At 37.2% G+C, this 24,584-nt stretch overlaps 1 protein-coding gene and 1 pseudogene across 1 annotated transcript in view; both read left to right on the top strand.

The window, feature by feature from the left end:
- Nucleotides 1-1,012, top strand: part of UBE2V2 (ubiquitin conjugating enzyme E2 V2) — a 62,443-nt gene extending 61,431 nt beyond the window's left edge. Inside the window, exon 5 of the transcript XR_007458525.1 lies at nt 506-1,012. The gene's annotated coding sequence lies outside the window, so the exon portion shown is untranslated. The remainder of the gene's footprint in view (nt 1-505) is intronic.
- Nucleotides 1,013-18,112: 17,100 nt separating this feature from the next.
- On the top strand, nt 18,113-20,350 carry LOC125924704 (2-iminobutanoate/2-iminopropanoate deaminase-like; annotated as a pseudogene).
- The last annotated feature ends 4,234 nt before the right edge of the window (nt 20,351-24,584 follow it).

The raw sequence follows: 24,584 nt of genomic DNA, 5'->3' as shown, positions 1-24,584 counted from the left end.
AAATACCATGTAAGGTTTGTGCCGCGATCCATCTGCCAAAAGTAGACTTCTGTGAATTACTTTGTCTTGTCCTTGTTCAATAATTAGCTACGTAAGTGTATCTAGAAGTTTTGGCAGCCAAGAAATTCTGCAAAAGTGAAGTTAATATTCTGCCCCCAAAGGAAGGCTAACAGTCGACGCTAAGAATCCCAATAGTAATGAGAAACCTGTGGTCAGTAAAGAGGCAAATTATTGAGTTGAGAGTAAACGCTTTTAGTTGTTCAGTGCAGTAGTTGAGTAATTTTTAAAAATATTTTTTTCAAAAATTATAAGGAATCACTATTAACACTTGAGTGTATATTTTTCATGCCATATAATTAATTGCCTTGTTTTAAAACATTAGATAACAAGGTAATCTGGAAAATTTACAATGTAATGTGAAGTGAGGTTTTAACAGGATATCCTCATATTGTAGTAAAATTAGTTACAATCAACAAGTATGGTAATTATAAATGCTTTATTACAGGGTGGTATTTTGCAGCCTTTGTGGTTTAGCAGCCTTTACTTTAATAGAGGAACGAAAGTAGATTTTCTTCACAGTTGATAACTGACAAAGACAAATGTATCGTTTTACTCCTTTTCAAGCCAAGTAAGTAATAATGATTGTCAGATGTCCAGATTATATCTGTTATCCTAAATTATCTTTCTATTGCTATAATTTAAAAAATCTAGATAAAGTGGGCAAATAGACTTCTTCAATAATTGCAATACTCAAGTGAAAATAATGGAGTACACAAGAAAAGTAAAATACTTAGTTGCCTGGGTTTCTTAGTCTTTAGTAATGTATGGACTTCTTTAAGGAGAAAAATAATACTTGTGGACTCAGCATTGTTTTGAATTATTTTTGTTCAAACATTGTTTAATGCATAAAACTGTACTAATGCAAATGTTGTATATGCTCTTGGGCCTTTATAAAATTATAAAGTAAATTGCACACAACTACAGAGTAATTAAAATGTAAAATAATTTAGAATTGAGGATGTTTTATTTAATCTGCTTGAAATGTATATATTGGTGTTATCTCTTGCCTTTTTCTGTCTTTTTTTCTTTTCTGTTTTCTTCTTTCTTCCATGTCTATACTGTGGTGTGCTGCTCGACCTCAAATTTTCTTACCTTTTTTTCTCTTGCCAGATTGCCACAGAAACATCCTTGCTATGTGATCTGACCTTCATTTGATGTAAATACAGTTCTGTATTAAGTCTATTATTCTTTTCTATTAGCCAGACAGTTTGAAAAGAACTAAAACTCCTGAGTGTACTTTGAGACCCACATTTGTCTTAAACCTTTGATTATGAAGTATTAGAGTGATATTCACTTTGCTGTCAGTGTGGTCCTGCATAGGAAGGAAAATTATTTATGATCGGTGATGATAGATAACTTGATATATTGATAACATTTTAATTTAGGGTAACACATTTTAATCAAGGTGTCTTCAAGCTAAATGGTGCGATCCCCAAGCTCAGTTGTAAGGGGTGCTGAATATGTTTATTGGTTTAGAATATAGACTGCAGTTAAAAGAGGCCCCTCCCTTTCTGTTTTGACTACTCTACCATCATTCTCTGGGGAATCTTCCTTTTCACAGTCTATGGTCACGTTTGTTCTTCTTGTGACCAATTTTGTTCTGTCTTGTTGACTGGGTGTTTCCTTTCAGCTCCTTTAGGCACTTTCAGTTTTCCCCATCATCTTGGTTGTGATCCCTTCCATCTTCTTCCTTTGACGTCAAAACTAACCATGAATTTGAAGAATACTCTTGGGAGTTTGCTTCACCAGCTTGAACCACTTGTTATGGCCTCCTTCCTACCACGTGCCCTTTGTTTATCACCTCTGTTAATGTTTGTAATCCTGTTTCCTTCACCTGAATCCTCTCCTAACTTCTTTACCACTCTGATTTGTAGGTCTTTTTCTCAACCTATCACTGTTGTCCTCCTTTGTCCTCATGTGTTGAGGTTTTTGGCTTTACTTCTGAGGCTTGATGTCTAAGCATCCAAATATGGTGGTCATGATCATCACAATAATAAATGTGTAAAGTTATTTATAAATCTATTCTAATAATTAAATTATTTGAGTTTTAAATGACATACCTCCAAAGTATATTTTTTGAAACTAAAAATAAAGAATTGGATGTTTTCTTATTTGAGATACTTAAGATCATTAAAAATACCACCTTTTGAAAACAAATGAATTGGGCTGCAAAGAAATGTTAGAATTATTTATTTGGATTACAAATTGTTGGAATCATGACTGCCAGAAATGAGGTAACTTTTTATATGATGAAAACTTTATTGAGTTCTGTTTACCAAACACATTAGGGAAGTTACTTTCAAGACTTCCCTGTGTTAAGTCCTTGTGAAATGCTACTTACTAAGTACATGGATACAGATGATAATATTGAGGTGATACATACATTTAAATTATGGTCAACTATTGGTTTTTGAGTGAATGATCACATCTGCATGGAGAGAGCCTAAGTGCCCATTAGCAATAAGGTTCTAAGGGGAACAGAATAGTAATATTGATAACAAAGAACAGTAGAGAGGAAGCTAGTACAAGTCCTGGGGCAAATACCATTTTGCCATATGCCCTATGACTTTGGGCCAGTCGGCCTCTTTAACCACCTTCAGTTTCTTCTGTAAAGTCCATGTTTACCCAGAGTTGTGGTTTCATGAAATAATATGAATGTTTTAATTACAGTCTGATATAGAGTGATCAATAAATGCTAGCTAGAATTTAATAATGTTATTAATCTAAGAGCATTAAATCTTAAATGATGTTAAAATATGCATTTGCATCAAGTCTCTACTATGTAAAGTGTGGGCTGATTTTTCAAGATGTTATATGAGGTTATGTAGACTTCACTTAACCTGCTTGTGCATTCTGGATGAGTTTATTTTTAATTTTATTTTAGTTTAATTATTTTGAGAGAGACAGAGACAGGGCGAGTGGGGGAAGGGGCAGAGAGAGAGGGAGAGAGAGAGAGAATGCCAAGCAGGCTCCATGCTGCCAGTGCAGAGACCGACTCGGGGCTCGAACGCATGAAACTGCTAGATCATAACCTCAGCTGAAACCAAGAGTCAGGCATGCCTGGCACCCCTAACACTTCCCTCTTCTGCATTTGGGTGTAGTAGGCCTGGTGGATCCACCTCTGGATGGGCACAGTTGCTTCGGCCCCAGCAACAGGTCTCCATGATGACATCCGTTGGAAAGAGGTAAACTTACCTGTAGCTCAAAAGAAAGCTTGCATAACTTGGGCTGAAAGCCCCACTATTTCGACTGCATTGCAGTAGAAAATTTCATATATGCAACCTACCATAAAACCTATGTATGTGCTAAGGAATGGGATTAAAGGAAAAGGAAACTATATTTCGAATTTACCTCTTCCACTAATCATCTTCACTTGTGAATATAATCACAGTGAAGTCCCTTGAGTTGTGGACTCCACCTACCCCCTGCAGAAAAGTCTACGTGTAGTAAATGTCATTATGTGGTGTGTTGAAGCAAATCTCAAGAGTAGGGCTTTCCTCTTACTAAACCTTGCCTTCTGCGGTTGTATATAATGTAATCCTGGAAAGGTTAGAACCTTAGTAAATGATTATTCAATTGGTTTTTATCAAGCAAAGTTAAAATGTGGGTTAATATTTGCTCCTAATTCCCCTGCTAGGTGTTAAAAGACTGGCTTTTAATACTGGCTTTACCAGTAACAGTTGTCTGATTTTGATCAGTTGATTTTATTTGGTTAGTTATATTCATTAATTCAACAGAAGTGTATTAGGTTCCTACAGTCCACCCGGCATGTATACAGTGGTGAGTGTCACACAGTGTCTTATGGTTACAATCTACTAGGGCTTAGCGATTGGCAAATAGGCAACTTGTCTAGTGGCAAATACCAAGAGAAGTGGTGAAGTGTTGTCATTTGGGAGACGTTCATAGAAAGCACCTATCCTTGGGACTCCTAAGGTTCTTGAACACCTATGTATATTATCTTTGATAGCATATCCTTTAAAGAGAATAGAAACCATACCTAAATACTGGTTTGCTCATCCTGGTGTTTGACAACCTGTGAATTGTTAAAGGGTTGTATTATCATTTAAAAATAACATAGCCTTTAGACAGCCTACATGTTCTGGAGTAGTTTCCTCACCCATGAAAAGGAAGTTGGAGTAGGGAAGTTCTGAGATGTTTTCAGAGCCAAGTTCATTGATTTTTTCAGTCATTTACAGTGTGTGCTCTAAGTATCATAGAATGCTTTACAATGTGTTAAGTCTTGCTGGTCCTGTGGGGGCACGCAGAATAATAGTTTTATTTGCATATAGTGTGCAGTCTGGAAAGGATTTAATTTAGTAGTGTTAGACCAAAACTCAGATTTTAATGGCATTTTGGGGGGGGGGGTTGTTAACAAAATACTACAGAGTTTAATTCAGTACCTTTGAGATAGGGCCTAAGGTTCAGTATTTCTTAACTCCCACTCATGTCCTTTCATTGGTGGACCAAACTTTCAGTACCAAAGGGTCTAATATACAGTAATTTGGGGAAAAGTAACGGAAGTGTCTTTAGCATATAGCAGACACTATTGAATAGGAAATGTAAACTATGTTTGGGTGCTTAAGCTCATTCTCTTGCTCTCTACAGAGGAGCACACTACAGAGTGTGCTGATTCTCTTTCTGAATTCTCCCTTCTTGCTTACTTTTCTGGCTCTCTGCTGTTAGTTCCTCTGGTGTTCTTCTCCAGCCCCATACTTGAGCTCTGCAGACTGTCAAAGCATGTGTGTTTGTATGTGTTTGGGGGTGGTGGTGTAGGGGTGATTCCACCCCAGATTTTTGTTTTTGTAAAACAAAGGAGATTTCTTTCTAGTAGGTTTAAGAACTTTAAGTTACTATTATTATTTTTTAATGTTTATCTTTGAGAGGGACAGAGAGACAGAGCATGAGCTGAGGAGGGGCAGAGAAAGAGGGAGACAGAATCTGAAGCAGGTTCCAGGCTCTGAGCTATCCAGTGCAGAGCCCTACACAAGGCTTGAACTCATGAGCCTCCTTGAGATCAGGAGCTGAGCTGAAGTCAGATGCTCAACTGACTGAGCCATTCAAGCACCCCTTGGATGATCTTTATTTTAATTTCTTTCTCTCTAGTTCTGAACTTTTCAACACATAATGTGGGGTTAGGTGGAATGCCTCTTAAAACATTCCAAGCACTACAGACATTTCTCTTTCTGAGGTTGTATTGTTATTTTATTTGTGGTCTTCCTGTCCACACTCACGGATGAATATGACTGTTCTCTAATTTTGAGACCATTTCTTTTGAGAGTCATTTCTCATGTAATAATGATGGTTCTTAGTATTCGATTACCAATGCGTTTAGATGTGTTCCCTGGGCAAGGAAGAACTCAGCTACTTGTCAAGAGTCAGCTATGTTGAAGGTGTATCTTGCTAGAATCACAGATGGGGAGTAGTGATATCATGAGTCACCTTCATGTCAGAAAATATTTTAGTCACTGAAAATTACCTGTTGTTCCCAAATATACTAGTTTTCTGAATTGTCTCTGAACAAAGAGTAAAAGGCAAATAAAAACCCCACAGTGACTTCCAGAACTTTGCTATCAGCTCACTTTCTAAATAATTGTGTTCTAGCCTGGATTGAAGATTTTGTTTTATTTTGTTTTTAAATTAATTTTTTGTGTATAAGCTTTTGCATGGACATATGTTTTCATTTCTCTTGGGTTGACACCTAGGAGTAGAATTGCTGAGTCATATGGTAGCCGCGTTTAATCATTTGAAGAACTGCCTGGGTGTTTTCTGAAGTGGTGTCATTTTACATCTCTACCAGCAGAGTGTGAGGGTTGGGACTTCTCCACGTCCTTGTCAACACTTACTGTTTTTGATTCTAGCAATGCTAATGGGTATGAAGTGGTATTTCATTGTGGTTTTTACTAATCACTAATGATGCTAAGCCTCTTTTTACAAGATTATTGGCTATTTGTTTATTTTCTTTAGAGAAATGTCTATTCAAGTCCTTTGCCTCTTGTTAAAATTGTGTCCTTTGTTGTTTTATTGTTGAGATGTAAGAAATGTTATATATTCTGGGTAGTAGACCCTTATCAGATACCTGGTTTGCAACCCATTCTTTGTGTTGTCTTTTTACTCTCTTGACAGTATTCTTTGATGCACAAAAGTTTTTAATTTTTATGCAGTCCAATTTTTCTATTTTTTTCTTTGGTTGCTTGTACTTTGGTACATCTAAGTAATCATTGCTTAGTCCAAAGTCATTATGATGGCTAGTTTTATGTTGTCAACTTGGCTAGGCTATAGTAACCAGTTATTTAATCAGACATTAATCTAGGATACCTGTTAAAATACTTTATAGATGTAGACGCAGATACAGACAATGTCTACAATCAGCTGGCTTTAAGTAAAGGAGACTGCTCTCAATAATGCGAGTAGGCTCCTCCAATCAGTTGAAGGCCTTAAGAGAAACACCTGAGGTTTCCTGGTGGAGAATAAATTCTGCATCAAGTCCTGCCTCAATTTCCAGCCTGCCAGTCTGTCCTACACATTTCAGACTTTCCAGATCCCCACAGTCAGTTGAGCAAGTTTCTTAAAATAAGTCAGTCTCTGTGCTGTGTCTGTCTATGTATGTGTGTATGTATGTATGTATCCATACATCATCTGTTTATCTATCTCTATTGATTGATCGGTCTGTTAGTCTATCTGGTTGTTTATCTATCATCTCCTATTGGTCCTGACTGATTAACAAAGATTTACATCTATGTTTTCTTCTCCAAATTTTATACTTTTAGCTTTCACATTTAGGTCTTTGATTCATTTGAATTAATTTTTATATATAGTGTGAGGAAGGGGTCCAACTTTATTATTTTGCATGGTGATATCCAGTTATCTTGGCACCATTTGTTGACTGGTCTTGGCACCCTTGTCAAAAATCAATTTGTCATATATATTATGACATATATTATCTCATATATATATATATATTTCCAGGCTTGCAATTCTATTGCATTGATCTGTAAGTCTAGCCTTAATGCCAACGCTTCACTGTCTTGATTGCTGTAACGTTGCAGTAAGTATTGAAATCAAGAAGTATGAATCCTCCAATGTTCTTGTTTTTTTAGATTGGGCTATTCTGGGTCCTTTGCATTTCCATATGATTTTTAACATCAACTTGTTCTGACGAACAAAAAGAAAGTTGAAAAAACCGTGATAGAGATTGCATGGAATTTGTGGATTGCTTTGGGAAGTATCCCCATTTTAATAATATTGAATCTTCCAACCCATGAACATGGGATGACTTTATTTATCTGCATCTTCTTTAATTTCTTTCAACAATGTTTCATAGTTTTTCTTTTCTTTGTAGTGTACAAGTCTTGCACTTCTCTTTTAACTTTATTACCTAGGTACGTTACTGTTTTTGAGGCTATTGTAAACGGAATTGTTCTCTCTTAAAAAAAAAAATACTGTTTATTTATTTTTGAGAGAGAGCAGGGGAAGGGCAGACAGAGAGGAAGACAGAGGATCTGAAGTGGGCCTTGGGCTGACAGCAGAGAGCCCTGTGTGGGGCTCAAACCCATGAATCGTGAGCTCATGACCCGACTGGAAGTCGGATGCTCAACCGACTGAGCCACCCAGGTGCCCCAGGAATTGGTCTCTTAATTTCATAGATGATTCATTGCTACAACTGATTTTTGTGTATTGATCATATGTCCGTAATATTTTTTTTCTTTGCTGTAAGCTTCCTGAAGAGAACAAATGTGTACTCTGTAGGTCTAATGTATTTGTGTCTTAATGAGGTTGATTTTATATCCCCGAGAATCTAAGCCTTTACTGCTTTTCATTAGTAGCCTTTACATTATTCCCAGTGACCAGCACTGTCAGTCACAGCAATTTATAAAATCATATGATGAGACTAGTTGTTAGGCATTAACTGAAGTTTAATTCCTCTCTCCCAAACATTGATCTTTGCTTCCTTATTTGTTAGATATGTGCTTAGAATGAAGGATGTTTATTACTGTACAAAGGGCATAATTTCCATGGAGGGTATGAAAATGAAGCACATGCAATAAAGACAACAGTATGAAAACCAACATTCCATGTTGTCTGAGTTGTGATTATTCTGGAATAGTTTGTTATAATTTCAGATCTTCGAATCCCTGTCTCTAGTGATTCTGAACATTGGTATAACAAACCTAAAAGTGCCTCTAAAATTATATGAGGGGGTCATTTAAAGTTGACACTTTAGAGAAATTTTTATTTAGCATTTTGTGTGTGTGGGAGTGGGGCAGTGAAAGGGAGGCCTCTTGAGTTTAAAGTGTCTCATCCATGCAACTTTTTGTCCAGTTAAACATAATTCTTGACATTAAAGCATGATTTTTGAAAATTGAACCATTTATTAAACTCACATTTTTACAACTATTTTTGTAACTGATCTTCCTGTTTTTCAAAACTCTATGTTTATATTGAAGTATTTTAAAGCAAGATGTAGACATTTTAACATTTACCTCTAAATACTTCTTAAAAATAACATGGGTCCTGCATAACCAAAGTATTATCAAAACTAACATAATAATAACTTTTTATAATGAGATATAATTGACATGTAACATTAATTTCAGGTGTACAACATAATGATTCAGTATATGTGTATATTGTGAAATGATCACCACAGTAAGTCTAGTTAATATCTGTCACCACACATAATTACAAAACATTTATTTCTTGTGGTGAGAACTTTTAAGATGTGCTCTTTCAGCAGCATTCAAATATACAATGCAGTGTTATTAACTGTAGTCACCACTGATTATTACATCCCCAGGATTTATTTATTTTGTAACTGGAAGATTGTACCTTTTTATCTTCACCCTTCTTCTGCAAACCATCAATCTGTTCTCTGTATATAAAGTTTGTTGTTTTTTTTGATGCCACACATAAGTGAGATCATGGTGTATCTATCTTTCTCTGGCTTGTTTCACTTAGCATAATAACTTTTAGGTCCATCCGTTTTGTTGGAAATGGCAGGATTTCCTTTTTTTATAGCTGAATAATATTCCAATGTTTGTATGTAAATATATTTTCCACACTTTCTTAAGCAGTTCATTTATTGATAGCACTTAGGTTCTTTCTGTGTCTTAGTTATTATAAATAATGCTGAGCGTGGGGGTGAATATATCTCTTCGAGTTACTGTTTTTGTTTCCTTTGGATGCATACCCAGAAGTGGAATTGCTGGATCATATGGTAGTTCTATTTTTAATTTTTTGTGGTGCCTCCATTCTGTTTTCCAGACTGGCTGCACCAGTTTGCATTTCCACCAACAATGCATGAGGGTTCCTTTTTGTCCGCATTCTTCCAACACTTGTTATCTCTTGTCTTCTTAATTATAGCCATTTTAACAGGTGGGAGGTAGTATCTCATTGTGGTTTTGATTTGCATTTCCCTCATGATCAGTAATGTTGAACATCTTTTCATGTTCATTCTGTTGGTCATCTGGATGTCTTCTTTGGAAAAATTTCTATTCAGATCCTCTGCCCCTCTGTTGAGTTATATGAGTTTATGTTTTTAGGATATTAACCCTTACCAGATATGTGATTTGCAAGTATTTTCTCTCATTCCATGGGTTGCCTTTTCATTTTGATGATGGGTTCCTGTGCTCTGGGAAAACTTTTTGTAGTTCCAATTGTTTATTTTTCTTTGGTTGCCCTTATCTGAAATGATCCAAAAAATATTGCTAAGACAAATGTCTAAGAGTTTACTGCCTATATTTTCTTTTAGGAGTTTTATGATTTCAGGTGTTACATTTAGGGTCTTTAATCCATTTTTTATTTATTTTTGTGTACAGTGTAAGAGAGCATTTCAGTTTCATTCTTTTGCATGTAGCTGTCCAGTTTTCCCAGCACTATTTATTGAAGAGATTGCCCTTTCCCTACTGTATATTCATGCCTCCTTTGTCATAGATTAATTGACCACATAAGCATGAGTTTATTTCTGGGCCCTCTGTTCTGTTTCATTGATCTCTGCATCTGTTTCTGTGCCAGTACCATAATGATTTGATTACTATAGTTTTGTAGTATAGTTTGAAATTTGGGACTATGATATGATACCTCTAGCTTTGTTCTTTTTTCTAAAGTTTGCTTTGGTTTTTGTTTTGTGTGGGGTGTGTGTGTGGGGGTGGGGGTGGGTGTGGGTGGGTAGATGGTTCCATACAAATTTTAGGATTATTTGTTCCAATTCTGTGAAAAATACCTTAGGTGTTTTGATAGGGATCGTATTCAAGCTCTGGATTGCTTTGGCCAATATGGACATTTTAGCAATAATAATTCTTCCAATCCATGAGCATGGTATAGCTTTCCATTGATTTATGTTGTCTTCAGTTTCTTTCATGAATGTCTTATAGTTTTCAGTGTACAGGTCTTTCACATCCTTGGCTAAGTTAATTCCTAGTTTTTGTTTTTTTTTTATGCAATTGTAAATGGGATTGTTACTTAATTTCCCTTGCTGCTGCTAGTTTGTTATTAGTATATAGAAATGCAACAGATTTCTGTATATTAATTTTGTTTCCTACAACTTTACTAAGTCATTGATTAGTTCTAATAGCATTTTGGTGGAGTTTTTAGAGTTTTCTGTACATACTATCATGTCATCTGGGAGTAGTGACAGTTTTGTTTCTTCCTTACCAATTTGAATACATTTTATTTCTTTTTGTTGTTTGATTGTTCTGGCTGGGACTTCCAGTAATATGTTGGATAAAACTGGTGAGAGTGGACATCTTTGTCTTGTTCCTGATCTTAGAGGAAAAGCTTTCAGCTTTTCACCACTTAATATCTTGTTAGCTGTGGGTTTATTGCATATGACTTTTATTGTGTTGAGGTATATTTCCTTGTAACCGCTTTGTTGAGAATCTTGTGTCTTCAATTTTGAACTTCTTTATTAGCTCTATTAGGTTTTAGGTGTAAATTATTTAGGGTTTTCTATACATAAAATCATGCCATCTGCAAATAGAAATAGTTATACTCTTTTCCAACCTGGATGTCTTCCCTTTCTTTTTCTTGCCTAATTGCTCTATCATTATCTTTTGCAGTCATAATTTCTGTCAAGTCCAACTTCCTAAATCCTTTTTTCTTTTTTTTTAATAAAATTTTATTTTGCAGATCTAAATTCCCTCATGAGAAGTTTACAGTTTATAGTCATGGTCAGGTTTTGTATCAGTTATTTCTAGAAATAACATTCATTGTGTATTGGGTAAAAGAGTGATAGTTGTATTTATATCTTAACTAATCCAAGTGGGGTGTATTCTTGGATTACTTTATCATCTGGAATTGGTCTCTGTGATTTTGTTCCTTTAGTTCCTCATCATTCTAATGAGCAGTGTGTATTAACCAGTCATGTACTTGGTAGAGCAAACAAACTGTGGAGATCAAATTGTTCTAGAGAGCCCAAACAGTGAGATCAACCAACTCTTCATTAGTAGTAATTTGTCTGAGGAACCAGACTGCATTTCGTCATTGTGTTTCTGTCAATTCTTGCAAATTCTATTTTTACTTTTTAAATTTAAGTTAGTTAACATACTGTGTAATAATAATTTCAGGAATAGAATTTAGTGATTCATCACTTACATATCACAGCCAGGGCTCATTCCAACAAGTTTCTTTCTTAATGTCCCTCACCCGTTTGGCCCTTCCCCTGATCCAACACCCTACCAACTACCCTCAATTTGTTCTCTGTATTTAAGAGTCTCTTATAGTTTTTTCCTCTCTCTGTTTTATATTACTTTTGCTTCCCTTCCCTTATGTTCATCTAATATTATTTGTCTTTCTCTATTTTGCTTAGGATAATACACTCTAGTTCCATCCATGTTGTTGCAAATGGCAAGATTTCATTCTTTTTGATCAGTGAGTAATATTCCATTGTGCATATATATCACATTTTTATCCATTCATCAGTTGATGGACATTTGGACTCTCCATACTTTGGCTAATGTCAATAGTGCTGCTATAATTGGGGTGCATGTGCCCCTTTGAAACAGCACTCCTGTATCCTTTGGATAAAGATGTAGTAGTGTAATTGCTGGGTTGTAGGGTAGTTCTATTTTTAATTTTGGGGGAACTTACATACTGTTTTCCAGAGTGGTTGCACCAGTTTACATTCCCACCAACAATGCAAAAGAGATCCTCTTTCTCCACATCCTCACCAACATCTATGGTTGCCTGAGTTGTTAATTTTAGCCATTCTGACAGGTGTGAAGTGGCATCTCATTGTGGTTTTGATTTGCATTTCCCTGATGATGAGTGATGCTGAGTATTTTTCATGTGTCTGTTAGCCACTGGATGTCTTTGGGAAATTGTCTGTTCATGTCTTTTGCCACTTCTTCACTGGATTATTTGTTTTTTTTGGGTGTTGAGTTTGATAAATTCTTTATAGATTTTGGATACCAACCCTTTATCTGATATGCCGTTTGCAAATATTTTCTCCCATTCCATCAGTTGCCTTTTAGTTTTGCTGATTGTTTCCTTTGCTCTGCAGAAGCTTTTTATGTTGATGGGGTCCCAACAGTTCATTTTTGCTTTTGTTTCCCTTGCCTCTGGAAACATGGCAAGTAAGAAGTTGCTGCGGCTGAGGCTCAAAGAGGTGGTTGCCTGTTTTCTCTGGGATTTGGATGGATTCCTGTCTTACGGTTAGGTGTTTCATCCATTTTGAGTTTATTTTTTTGTATATGGTGTAAGAAAATGGTCCAAGTAAATTCTTCGCCATGTGGTTGTCCCGTTTTCCCAGCACCATGTGCTGCAGAGACTGTCTTTATTCCATTGGATATTCTTTCCTGCTTCATCAAAGATTAGTTGGCCATACATTTGTGGGTGTATTTCTAGGTTCTCTGTTCCGTTCCATTGATCTGAGTGTCTGTTTTTTATGCCAGTACCATACTGTCTTGATGATTATAGCTTTGTAATAACAGCTTGGAGTCCAGAATTGTGATGCCTCCAGCATTGGTTTTATTTTTCAAGATTGCTTTGGCTATTCGGGGTCTTTTCTGGTTCCATACAAGTTTTAGGATTGTTTGCTCTAGCTCTGTGAAGAATGCTGGTGTTATTTGAGAGGGATTGCATTGAATATGTAGATTGCTTTGGGTAGTTTCGCCATTTTAACAATATTTTTTCTTCCTATCCAGGAGCATGGGGTGTGTTTCCATTTTTTTGTGTCGTCTTCAATTTCTTTCATAAACTCTCTGTAGTTTTCAGTGTATAGATTTTTTACCTCTTAGGTTAGATTTATTCCTAGGTATTTTATGGTTTTTGGTGCAATTGTAAATGGGATCCATTCCTTGATTTCTCTTTCTGTTGCTTCATTATTGGTGTATAAAATGCAACCAATTTCTGTACATTGATTTTATATCCCATAACTGCTGAATTCATGGATCAGTTCTAGCAGTTTTTGGGTGGAATCTTTTGGGTTCTCCACATACAGTATCATGTTGTCTGTGAAGAGTGAAAGTTTGATTTCCTCCTTGTGGATGTGGATGCCTTCTATTTTTTTGTGTTGTCTGATTGCTGAGGCTGGGACTTCCAATACAATGTTGAATAACAGTGGTGAAAGTGGATATCCTTGTTGTGTTCCGACCTTATGGGGAAAGCTCTCAGTTTTTCCCTATTGAGGATGACATTAGCGGTGGGTCTATATTCATATATGGCTTCTAAGATCTTGAGGTATGATCCTTCTATCCCTACTTTCTTGAGGGTTTTTATCAAGAAAAGATGCTGTATTTTGTCAAATGCTTTGTCTACATTTATTAAGAGGTTTATGTGGTTCTTACCCTTTCTTTTATTAATACGATGTATCACATTGATTAATTTGCAGAGACTGAGCCAGCCCTGCATCCCAGGTATAAATCACACTTGGTTGTGGTGAATAATTCTTTTAATGTATTGTTGGATTTGGTTGGTGAGTATCTTGTTGAGGATTTTTACATCCATGTTCATCAGGGAAATTGGTCTGTACTTCTCCTTTTTAGTGGGGTCTTTGTTTTTGGAATCAAGGTAATGCCTTGTAGAATGAGTTTGGAAGTTTTCCTTCCATTTTCATTTTTTTGGAACAGTTTCAAAAGAATAGGTGTTAATTCTTTTTTATATGTTGGGTAGAATTCCTCTGGAAAGCCCTGGACTCTTGGTTGTTGAGAGATTTTTGATTACTGATTCAACTTTACTGGTTAAGGGGTGTTCAAATTTTCTATTTCTTCCTGTTTCAGTTTTGGTAGTTTATATGTTTCTAGGAATTTGTCAATTTCTTCCAGATTGCCCAATTTGTTATATACTTGCTCATAATATTCTCTTATTGTTTGTTTCTGGGGTGTTGGTTGTGATCTCTCCTCCTTCATTTATGATTTTATTTGGTCCTTTCCTTTTTCTTTTTGATCAATCTGTTTAGAGGTTTATCTGTTTTGTTAATTCTTTCAGAGAACCAGCTCCTGGTTTCATTGTTTTGGTCTACTCCTGTTTTTTTGTTTTTGTTTTTTTTTAATTTCAATATCATTGATTTCTGCTCTAATCTTTATTGTTTTCCCATCTTCTGCTGGTTTTGGGTTTTATTTGCTGTTCTTTTTCCATTTCTTTTAGGCGTAAGGTTAGATTGTGTGTCTGGGACCTTTCTTCCTTCTTTAGGATGGCCTGGATTGCTATATACTTCCCTCTTATGACTGCCTTTGTTGCATCCCAGAGGTTTGGGTCTGTTGTGTTTTCATTTTCATTGGCTTCCGTGTACTTTTTAATTTTCTTTTTACTTTCTTGGTTAACCCATTTTTTCTTTAGTAGAATGTTCTTTAATCTCCAAGTATTCATGGTCTTTCCAAATTTTTTCTTGTGGTTGATTTCAAGTTTCATAGCATTGTGATCTGAATATATGCAAGGTATGCTCTTGATCTTTCTGTGCTTGTTGAGTACTGATTTGTGACCTACTATGTGATCTGTTCTGGAGAATGTTCCATGTGCGGTTGAAAAGAATGTATTCTGCTGCTTTAGGATGACATGTTCTGAATATATCTGTTAAGTACATCTGGTCCAGTGTATCATTCAAAGTCATTGTTTCCTTGTTGATTTTCTGTTTAGATGATCTGTCCATTGTCGTAAGTGGGGTGTTGAAGTCCCCCACTATTATGGTATTAATATCGGTGAGTTTCTTTCTGTTGTTATTAATTGACTTATACATTTGGTGTTCCACGTTGGGGGCATAAAGGTTTACAATTGTTAGATCTTGGTGGATAGACCCCTTAATTGTAATATAATGCCCTTCTTCATTTCTTGTTACAGTTTTAATTTTAAAATCTATTTTGTCTCTTGTAAGTGTGGCTACTCCAGCTTTCTTCTGATGACTGTTAGCATGACAGATGATTTTCTGTCCCCTTACTTTCTATCTGTCTGTGTCTTTAGGTCAAAATGAGACTCTTACAAATGGCATATAGATGGGTCTTGTTTTCTTATCCATTCTGGTACCCTGTGTCTTTTGATTGGAGTGTTTTGTCCATTCACATTTCGAGTGAGTACTGAAATTGATGAATTTATTGCCTTTGTATTGCCTGTTGAATTGTTTCTGGTGATGTTCTCTGGTCCTTTCTAGTCTATGTTGCTTTTGGTCTTTTTTTTTTTTTTTGGCTTTTCTCCACTCAAAATTTCTTGCAGGGCTGGTTTAGTGGTCACAAACTCCTTTAGTTTTTGTTTGGGAAACTCTTTATCTCTCCTATTTTGAATGACAGCCTTGCTGGATAAAGAATTCTTGGATGCATATTTTTCCAAATCAGCACGTTGAATATATCCTGCTACTCCTTTCTGGCCTGCCAAGTTTCTGTGAATAGGTCTGCTGTGAATGTGGTCTGTCTTCCCTTACAGGTTAAGGACTTTTTTTTCCTTTGCTGTTTTCATAACCTTTCCTTGTCTGTGTATTTTGTGAATTGACTATGCTATGCCATGGTGGTGGTTTTTTTGTTTTTGTTTTTTTTTTAAATCTAATGGAGTTTTCTGTGCCTCTTGAATTTTGATGTCTGGGTCCTTCCCCAGATTAGGAAAGTGTTCTGCTATAATTTGCTCACATAAACCTTCTGCCCCTTTTTCTCTCTCTTCGTCTTCTGGGACTCCTATGATTTGGATGTTATTCCTTTTTAATAAGTCACTGAGTTTTCTGAGTCTTGTATTGTGATCTTTTGCCTTGTTTACCTCTTTATTTTTATGTTTCATTATTCTCCATAATTTTATCTTGTATATCGCTGATTTGCTGCTCTGCTTCATCCATCCTTGCTGTCGTGGCATCCATTTGTGATTGCATCTTGGTTATAGCATTTTTAATTTTGTTCTGACTAGATTTTATTTCTTTTATCTGCACAGAAAGGAATTCTGTGCTGTTTTCAACCCTAGCTAGTATTTCTATTTTTGTGGTTCTAAATTCTAGTTCAGACAGCTTGCTTATATCTGTGTTGATTAAGCCCTTGGCTGTCATTTGTTCCTGTTCTTTCTTTTGGGACAAATTCCTTTGTTTTATCATTTTGGAGGAAGAATAAAATTAATAAAGTAAAAGATGAAAATTAAAAATTAAAAACAAAACAAAAGGTCAAATGAAGGAAGGTAGATCCTAGATGTGCTTTGGTTTTTGAAGGAAGCTTGAAAGAACAGAGGAAAAAGGGGAGAGAAAGAAAAAAAAGATAAGGAAACATTAAAAAATTTTTTAAACTTATATAATAAAATATAAAATAAAAAAATGAAATAGAATAATTTAAAAAATAAAGTAAAAAAATAAAAATAAAAACAAATTTTCTCTTTCTGTATCCAAGAATGAGGAAGAAAGGAAAGAAAGAAGAAAAAAAAAAAAAAAAACAAGCAAAAACAGAAGCAAAGAAAATGAATAAATAAATGAACCAGCAAACAGAATTAAACCCGAATGAAGTTACATCCAGTTTCCCCTCCACCTGAAACTATGAAGCCTTCTATAGTCTGTACACTAAGGAGGTGGAGTGACTTTGGTTGTCTTCTTAGGGGATATGGTTGGAGGGTGCAGTTGGGTGGAGCTTGGTGTAAGGGCTCCATTCTCCACTAGGTGGCTCTGCTTAGCTTACTGGGGTGGATCAGTGTGGTGCACATGCACATGCGCGGGAGAGGTGGAAATGGCCTCATCCAGCTCTAGGGAGCAGGAAATTTGCGCTCTCACTGACCTGTGATCAAGCACCTCTCCTTTGTCTCAGGCCTCCCTCTACTCCTGCCTCTACTTTGTCTGTATCCAAGCTGTCTTCCTGCCAATGGTTTTGGGGAACAGAATTCTTGTTCAGTCCCCTGTGAATGTTTTCACTCTTCCTCTCTCTCTCTACTTTTTGGGGGAGTGCTTTTCTTGCATGATCCCGATGCACCACACTCTCCCTCTTTCTCTGTTCTCTCTCTGCACTAACAGTTCCCTACCCTCCACAACTTTTCTCTCCCTCAGTTCACCTCTCCACACCATGTACCTGCCAAGTTCTGTGGCTCAAGTTTTGCAGTTTGTTGTGTTAATCCTCAGATCAATTTCCTAGGTGTTCAAAATGGTTTGGTGTTGATTTAGCTGTGTTTCAGGAATGTGACAGGCTCGGGGTCTCCTGCTGCTCTGCCATCTTAACTCCCTCCCTCAGTTCTCACAAATTCTTAACTCTTTTCTTAGGTCTCACTCCTCAGGATCCTTAATCCAGTGAGAAATCAAGTTGCTGAAAAATGAACTTATACTTCTCTGGGGTGATGGAGTGAAGAAGTAGTCATTCCTGGACAGAATTTTCCCCTGCTTTTACTCTGGTCCCTATTAAGTATACATTGATTTCATAATATGGAAGTTAAACATTAAGCTGTAAATGATCTGGACTAGTCTTATATTCCATTATCTAAGTAGTTATTGCAACCCCAGGATAAATTTCCATATTTAAGTAATCTCTACACCCAATGTGGGCTTAAAGTCATGCCTCCAAGATCAAGAGTTGCATGCTTTTCAGACTGAGCCAGGTACCCTAAATGTACATATTTAGATTGGAGAATGATGCCTTAGGCACAGGATACCTGCCACTGGCTAAGAGGGTGAGAAGGTTGAGGTGTATCAGATTCTTCTCCCAGAGGTGCCCGCAGAAGAAAAGTATTAGCCACGTCATCTTTGATCAGAAGGATGATCAGTGCAGCAAAAGTCCCAGCGCCATTGGTCCCTACAGTGAAGCTCTTTTAGTCTACAGGACCATTTATATTTAGGACAGCTAGGCATGGGACCTTCAATTGGAGCTTTCCAGGAGGGGTGGTAGAAGAAGCTAAACAAGTTCTTGCAAACACGGGTGAAATTCTGAAATTTGCAGGCTGTAACTCTACTAATGAGTTAAAAATCAACTGTTTTGCTGGCTGATAAATGACTTCGATATCATTATTTCAGGAGTAGGTTTCCTGCTAGGTTTGCCTACCAGGTTGTTGCGTTGCCCAAAGGAGGTGGTGTTGAGATTGATGTAGTAGCTCTCCAAGGACTTCTCACAACAGCATGACTATAAGTAGGCCCGGTGTTAGTCAGTCTGGAAGTTTTATAAGCTTGTAAAATTAATAATTTACTTTTTATAATTGATGTTGGAAAGTATTGTTTTGGTTAAGATATCTGAAATTTTTATGGAAATACTATATAATAGGGCAGTTGAATGTGAATTGAAGATTAGATGATGAACCTAGTTACTATCACCAATTTTATACATTGGTATTGCTGAATGTAGGTAAGAAGATACTCATTACATAGTTACTCAAGTAAATAAAAGTAAGAGGGTTTAACATGTAGGAAAGAGGAGCTACTCTTCCTGAGAAATAATAAAGAGCACACCTAATTCGATTATATATAATTGTATATTCAGTATAGCTCTGTGAATTAACAAAACAAGATTCATCTCTGAAAAAAATATAGTAGACACTTTTACATGAAGCAGTATATTACAGTGGTTAAGGGCAGGGACCCTAGAGCCAGACTACCTGAACTTAAATCCTATTGTAGCCTCGGGCAAATTACTTAAGCTATCTGCCCTGTTTCCTCTGTGAAATATTTCCTCTGTTTTATCTGTAAAATGGGGATATTTCTAGTACCTATCTTATAAAGTTGTTGAAAGGATTAACATGTATAAAGCACTTAGAATAATGCCTGGCATATAGCAATGATGATGAAGAAGGAGGAGGAGGGAGAAGAAATAGATGTCTTCTCAGGAATGGAACATTATTCCTCAATAAAAAGAAATGAGCTATCAAGCCATAAAAAGACATGGAGGAACCTTAAATGTATGTTGTTAAGTCAAAAAAGTCAGTTTGAAAAGACTACATACTGTATGATTGCAACTATACGATATCTGGAAGAGGCAAAGAGTAAAAAGATTAGTGGTTGCCAGGAGCCTGGGGAGTGGTGGGGAGGTAGGGGAGGGATGAATAGGTGAAGCACAGGACATTGTTAGGGCAGCACGCTACATTAATGCTGGATACATGCGTTATGCATTTGTCATAACCCATGGAATGTTCACACACAATGAACCCTAACGTAAACTAAAGACTCTAGTTAATGATATTGGTTCATCAGGTGTACCACACTAGTGCAAGGTGCTAATTAGGGAAAGTATACCACAGAGCAGAGGGAACATATGGGTATTCTCTATACATAAAAAAAAATTCTCTAAATTTATTTTTAAATTTATTTTTATTGTTAAAAAAGATTGGAGAAAAAAATGCTTATTAGATAGAAATATGAAAAGCAATAATTTTAAGAAAGCATCTTTGGGGTTTTTGCTGAATGTGCATAACATAGTGAGTTTAAAGACTGGTATGGCTGGAACTTTGCAGGTAAATTAAACAGTGATAGAGATGTGATCTTTTTTTCTGTGTATTTTAATTTTTATATGAATGGAGTGAATTTTCTGAGTCACAGAGTGGAGCATATCTGCATTTTGGCCATCCTGGCGACTCCTAGGCAGAGAGCCAGTCAAGTTGGCGTAATCTGAGGCAACAGGGATGAGAGGTCCGCCTCCCACTTCCCAAGTTCGTGTCACCAACTGGTCCAAGTCAGAAGCCCAAGTAAAAACTGGCCTTTGTTGGCAGGATGCAAAGGAAGAGGATGAGGTTACTGCTAAAACTGGATTCTGGAATTGGGAAATGGCAAGCTAAAATTTCAGCTAAATAAAATATGAATAAGGTAGTGTTTTATAATATTCCGTTATTGTAACAGGCTGGGCAATTATGAGAAAACAGTATTATCCTGAGTAAAGAATGACTTGGCAGTGCTCAGGATAAAAGATTACTTACAAAAGTCCTCTCTGTTTCTTCTGTTCTGTTGGCAAAAGTAATGGCTGAAAATGACCAGACTGACTTGAAAAGAAGCAGGCTCAGCAGCACAGCCATTTGGGGAAATGCATCAGGGCTGACGCAAGGCTCAGAAAGAAAGGATCTTGACATAACCCATTTTCATGTATTACTTTCCAGAAAAGCTTTCTCTGCTATTTATAGGCACATGTGTTATCTTGGCCCTCTGGGAGCAAAAATTTGTATATTTGACCAGAAGAGTTTTGCTAGTAGGCAGTTTCCTAAGAGAAATAGGACATTTGTTTATTTGTTTTACTTTTGGCTTAGCTACATAAAAGCTGAAATTTTGCAAAAGCAGACCAGAGTTGTTTAGTATCAGGCAATTTGTAGATGTCAAAATGTGTGGAGTGTCTTGATGCAATTGTCTGTCATTATGTAACACGATAGAAATGAGGGCAGCCCACAGGGTTGAGTGCTGCATCCAGCACTCAAGGGAAGGGAATCTGGATTGGGTGAAGTGAATGTGTGGAAAAGAAAACAAAATGTCCTGCAAAGAGACTATAGGAGCCAAATGCATGTTCTCAGATCATCCAGGTGTTTTTCCTTTTGGCCTCTTCTGAAGGATTTACTTTTTATATCATGTTGGAAAGACATAAGTGAAACCTAGATACTTCTGAAGCTCTTTCTTTTCCTCCCTGGCTCTTAACAATGTAGGTTACTTGACTCACTTCCTGTCTCCTTCTGAGTTTGCAGGCAGAAGATCTGTGGTGATAGAGCCAGTCTGGCTATGCGTGTTGGGAAAGGGATGCTCAGAAATCGAGAAGGGAGCCTTGTCTACTCCTTTTACTGAAATACTACTAATGCATGTGGCACCCATGTTCCAAAGAAACTATAGATGGTGTTTTCTCAATTGATCCTGGCAGTTTTAAAAATAAGACCCAGTATAAACAGACACTGATCTTTTGATGAGCAAACAAGAATGTAAAGAATTCTGGAGGGAAATAAAAGTTGTTTACTGTTAGGATATTGATTGAGAAAACTAAATGCCACTAGGGCTCTTATCTACTCTCTGATTGAATTTCTAGTATTTCTAGTATTGAATTTGAACAACTATTTTCTCTAGGGCCCCAAGTTATTATTTTATCACTTTTGGCACATTATTTTGTTATGTTTCAATATGGACTTGTCCATGGTCTTTATATGTACAGGCTGTTTTTTTAAATATATAAAAATCATTTAATCAAGTGTGATAAAATAATAATTACAGTAAATTTAATTGCTGGATACCTCAATTTGGTAAGCTGAATAGAGATATAGATTAATATGAAGTTTTAAATATGGCATCTGTAAAAATTCAAAATCAAGGAAGACATGTTAGAGTCACTCTCTTGTTTCAGGTGCTTTAAATAGCCTTATATGACTTCAAGGCTTGTTTTTAGTTTTGGTAATTTCTGGATTTTGTGGCAGGAAAAAATACCTCTGAGAGAAGAAACAGAAAGAGAAGGGAGAAAAAAGAGGGTGTAGGAGCTAAATTTCGATCTCTCTTTGGCCAGAGTTGGCAATTTTCTATTATAGAACAATATTTAAGTTTTCGCAGGATTCACTGAAGGCATTGCTAGACAACAAACAACTACTGCAGATATATTATAGCTTTAATCTGGTTTATTAAGCTTCTCTCTAGACAATCCATTTTTCTTAATCAGAAGACCAGTATTCTCATATTTGCTATTATGTTGAAGCTGTTCTGTTTGTTTAGAAATTTCACACAGGACATATTTTTTCGTATGATATTATTTAACACAAGTTATATTGTTGTACCTGTGACTGCAAACATGACCCTTTTTATTTTTAGTGTATTTGTCAGTTTAACAATACTCTGCTTGTTCTCTTTTGAAATCCCAATTTTATAACTCAGAAGCCCAGACCCTGGGTGCACCTTCAAGGCTATCAACACTGGATCCCTTTTTGGAAACTCGGAAATCAGAATTAGCAGTTTTATCACTGAGAACCTCCTGTTAGAATGTGCCTATTAGTCCTAGATTGGATCAGCAATGGATAGTATATAGGAGAGGGCCCTTTATACACTTTGGCCTAGGCTGGTATTTTTGTCTCTAGCCTTGTCCTCTACTGTAAGCAGGTTCCCCAGGATGTACACTCTGAGATGGAGCCTTTTGTGCATTAGGTTTATTGAGAAGTGTTTTTAGAATCAATACCTGTGGGAGTAGAGTGGTCTTGGCAGAGGAAGAACCCGAGTTGTGCTACAGTTACAACAAAGGCCTCATCTGCTCCTTGAGGGGGTGCTCTGGGGCTGGGGTGACCATTCAGAGTTGTCCTAATTTGGGGCAAGACGAGTGGGCCTTACATCCTTGTGCTGATAGTCATGGTCCAGGCTGCCCCAGGAACAGAGCATGAGGCTCTGTGGGTAGGAAAGGCAAACCCATCGACAGAATACGTCTATTACAGACAAGGTTAAACCACCCTTCTCCAGGATGGAGAGGGTCCAATAGACTCAACTTGCCCTAATGTGTCTGGTTGATTGTCTCAGGGATGGTGTTGTATCGGGCTCAGTGTGGGTTGCTGTCACTGGCAGGTTGGACACTCACTCAGAAGCAGCAGTTGACAGACTGGTCTTGGTGACCTCCACTCCTTACCACCACCGATTCTCTTCATGTACCTATTGTGCCAGCCCTGAGGTGGCAATGAGAGACTAGCTGATGCCAGCTGGTTGAGTCATTTTTGTCTACTTTGTGTTTGCTCTGTTGTGGTGGATGTTCTCTGGTGGGCATCAACCTCTGATTCAGTGATCTTCACACACTTTGTACTCATTCCATAAGTGCATCCACATGTCTCTTCCTCTGACCTCCCAATTGTTTTCCTGCCAGGCTCTTCCTCAACCAGCTGAAGGTTTTGTCACCTACCATGAGTCCATGTGTATTCTGACTTTAGGCTTCCTCCTTCCTCACAAAGTGGGTGGTAAGGGGTGGTGCCCAAGGCTGTATCCATGAGAAGGATGTCATTCCCTGCTGCCTCTCAGGGCTGCTGCACATAGGGCTGTGAGGTGGCAGCAGTCTCTTCTGGGCTTTGTATTGATATACTAAACTGATCAACATGAAAACGAGGCTTTGTTTCTCCTTAGTAAGATGGTCTCAAATACCCCTTGGCCCCAATGTGGCTACAGGTGTGAGCTGAAGAAGAGGCATTGATGCCACAATGGGGATGACATGATGTTCAGGTCACTCGCTTGTGAAGTTCACATATTCTCTCTAGTCCTGCTCATGCCTGATCCCTTAGTACCATTTCCTTTTATAGTGGATTGCTGATGGCTCCACTTGGCCTCATGACTTGGTTGGTCTGACAAAGCCAGCTCATCATAGGCAGTTTTGGCTGTCTGGTCAGCTGATTGGCTATGATCAGACACTCCATCTCTGACAGGGCCAGTAGTATGCCAAGAGCTGTCTTTCAAAAGACATAACTGTCTGCCATAAAAGGGAAGGCTTTGCTTTAGAACCTTAGCAGTATAATCTCTTGTATGGTTTTGCCACAAATACCACAGGTGTCTTTTTTTTTTAATACCACAAATACCTCCAATAGCATAGAGTTTCTTGAGTTGTATAGCATGCCTGGCAGGGCCACTGCACCACAATATTGAGCTGAGAGGCAGTCACAGCAAAGGCCCCAGCCAATCCCATGGGAGCTCTGGAGTGGGGAGGCTCCTCAGAGTTGTTACAAATCAAGTCAAGGGGACTAGGTCCTTAGATTTCTGCACTGACCAGCCATTGCATGTGGGCTGCCTTCAGAAAGGGGGCATAATATCAGGTAAGGTGATTCACATTAGCTGTGGCTAATCCCCAGAGTGAGTCTCTTCTGAAAGTCGTCAGCTGCCTCTTGTACTCTCCTTTCCCCTCTCCATTTATTATTATTATTTCTTCATTGCCATTATTTATAACATTTATATTATTCTTTAATCACAGTTGCCATGATTGTTTCAATCTTTGTCCTATACATGCCACTCTTTTTTTTTTTTTATGTATAATAATTTATGCTCTTATGTTTGATTGGCTGACATTTATCCTTTGGTAATTTTTAAAGATAAACTTATGGGAGGTAGGAGGCTGAGGCTTTTCAATCTTTTGCCTTACTCCTTGAAAGACAGTTTGGTTGTATTTAAGGTTCTTGAGTTGTTCTTTCTTTGAGCTAATTTAGACATTACTGTCCTCTAGCATTGACCCAGGCTGTGGAGAAACTTAGAGTCAGCCTAATCT

Source organism: Panthera uncia, chromosome F2 (assembly GCF_023721935.1).
Source record: "Panthera uncia isolate 11264 chromosome F2, Puncia_PCG_1.0, whole genome shotgun sequence".
NCBI classification, from domain to species: Eukaryota; Metazoa; Chordata; class Mammalia; order Carnivora; family Felidae; genus Panthera; species Panthera uncia.
Note: the sequence above shows the minus strand (reverse complement) of the source record. Positions and strands in the feature narration are given on the sequence as shown.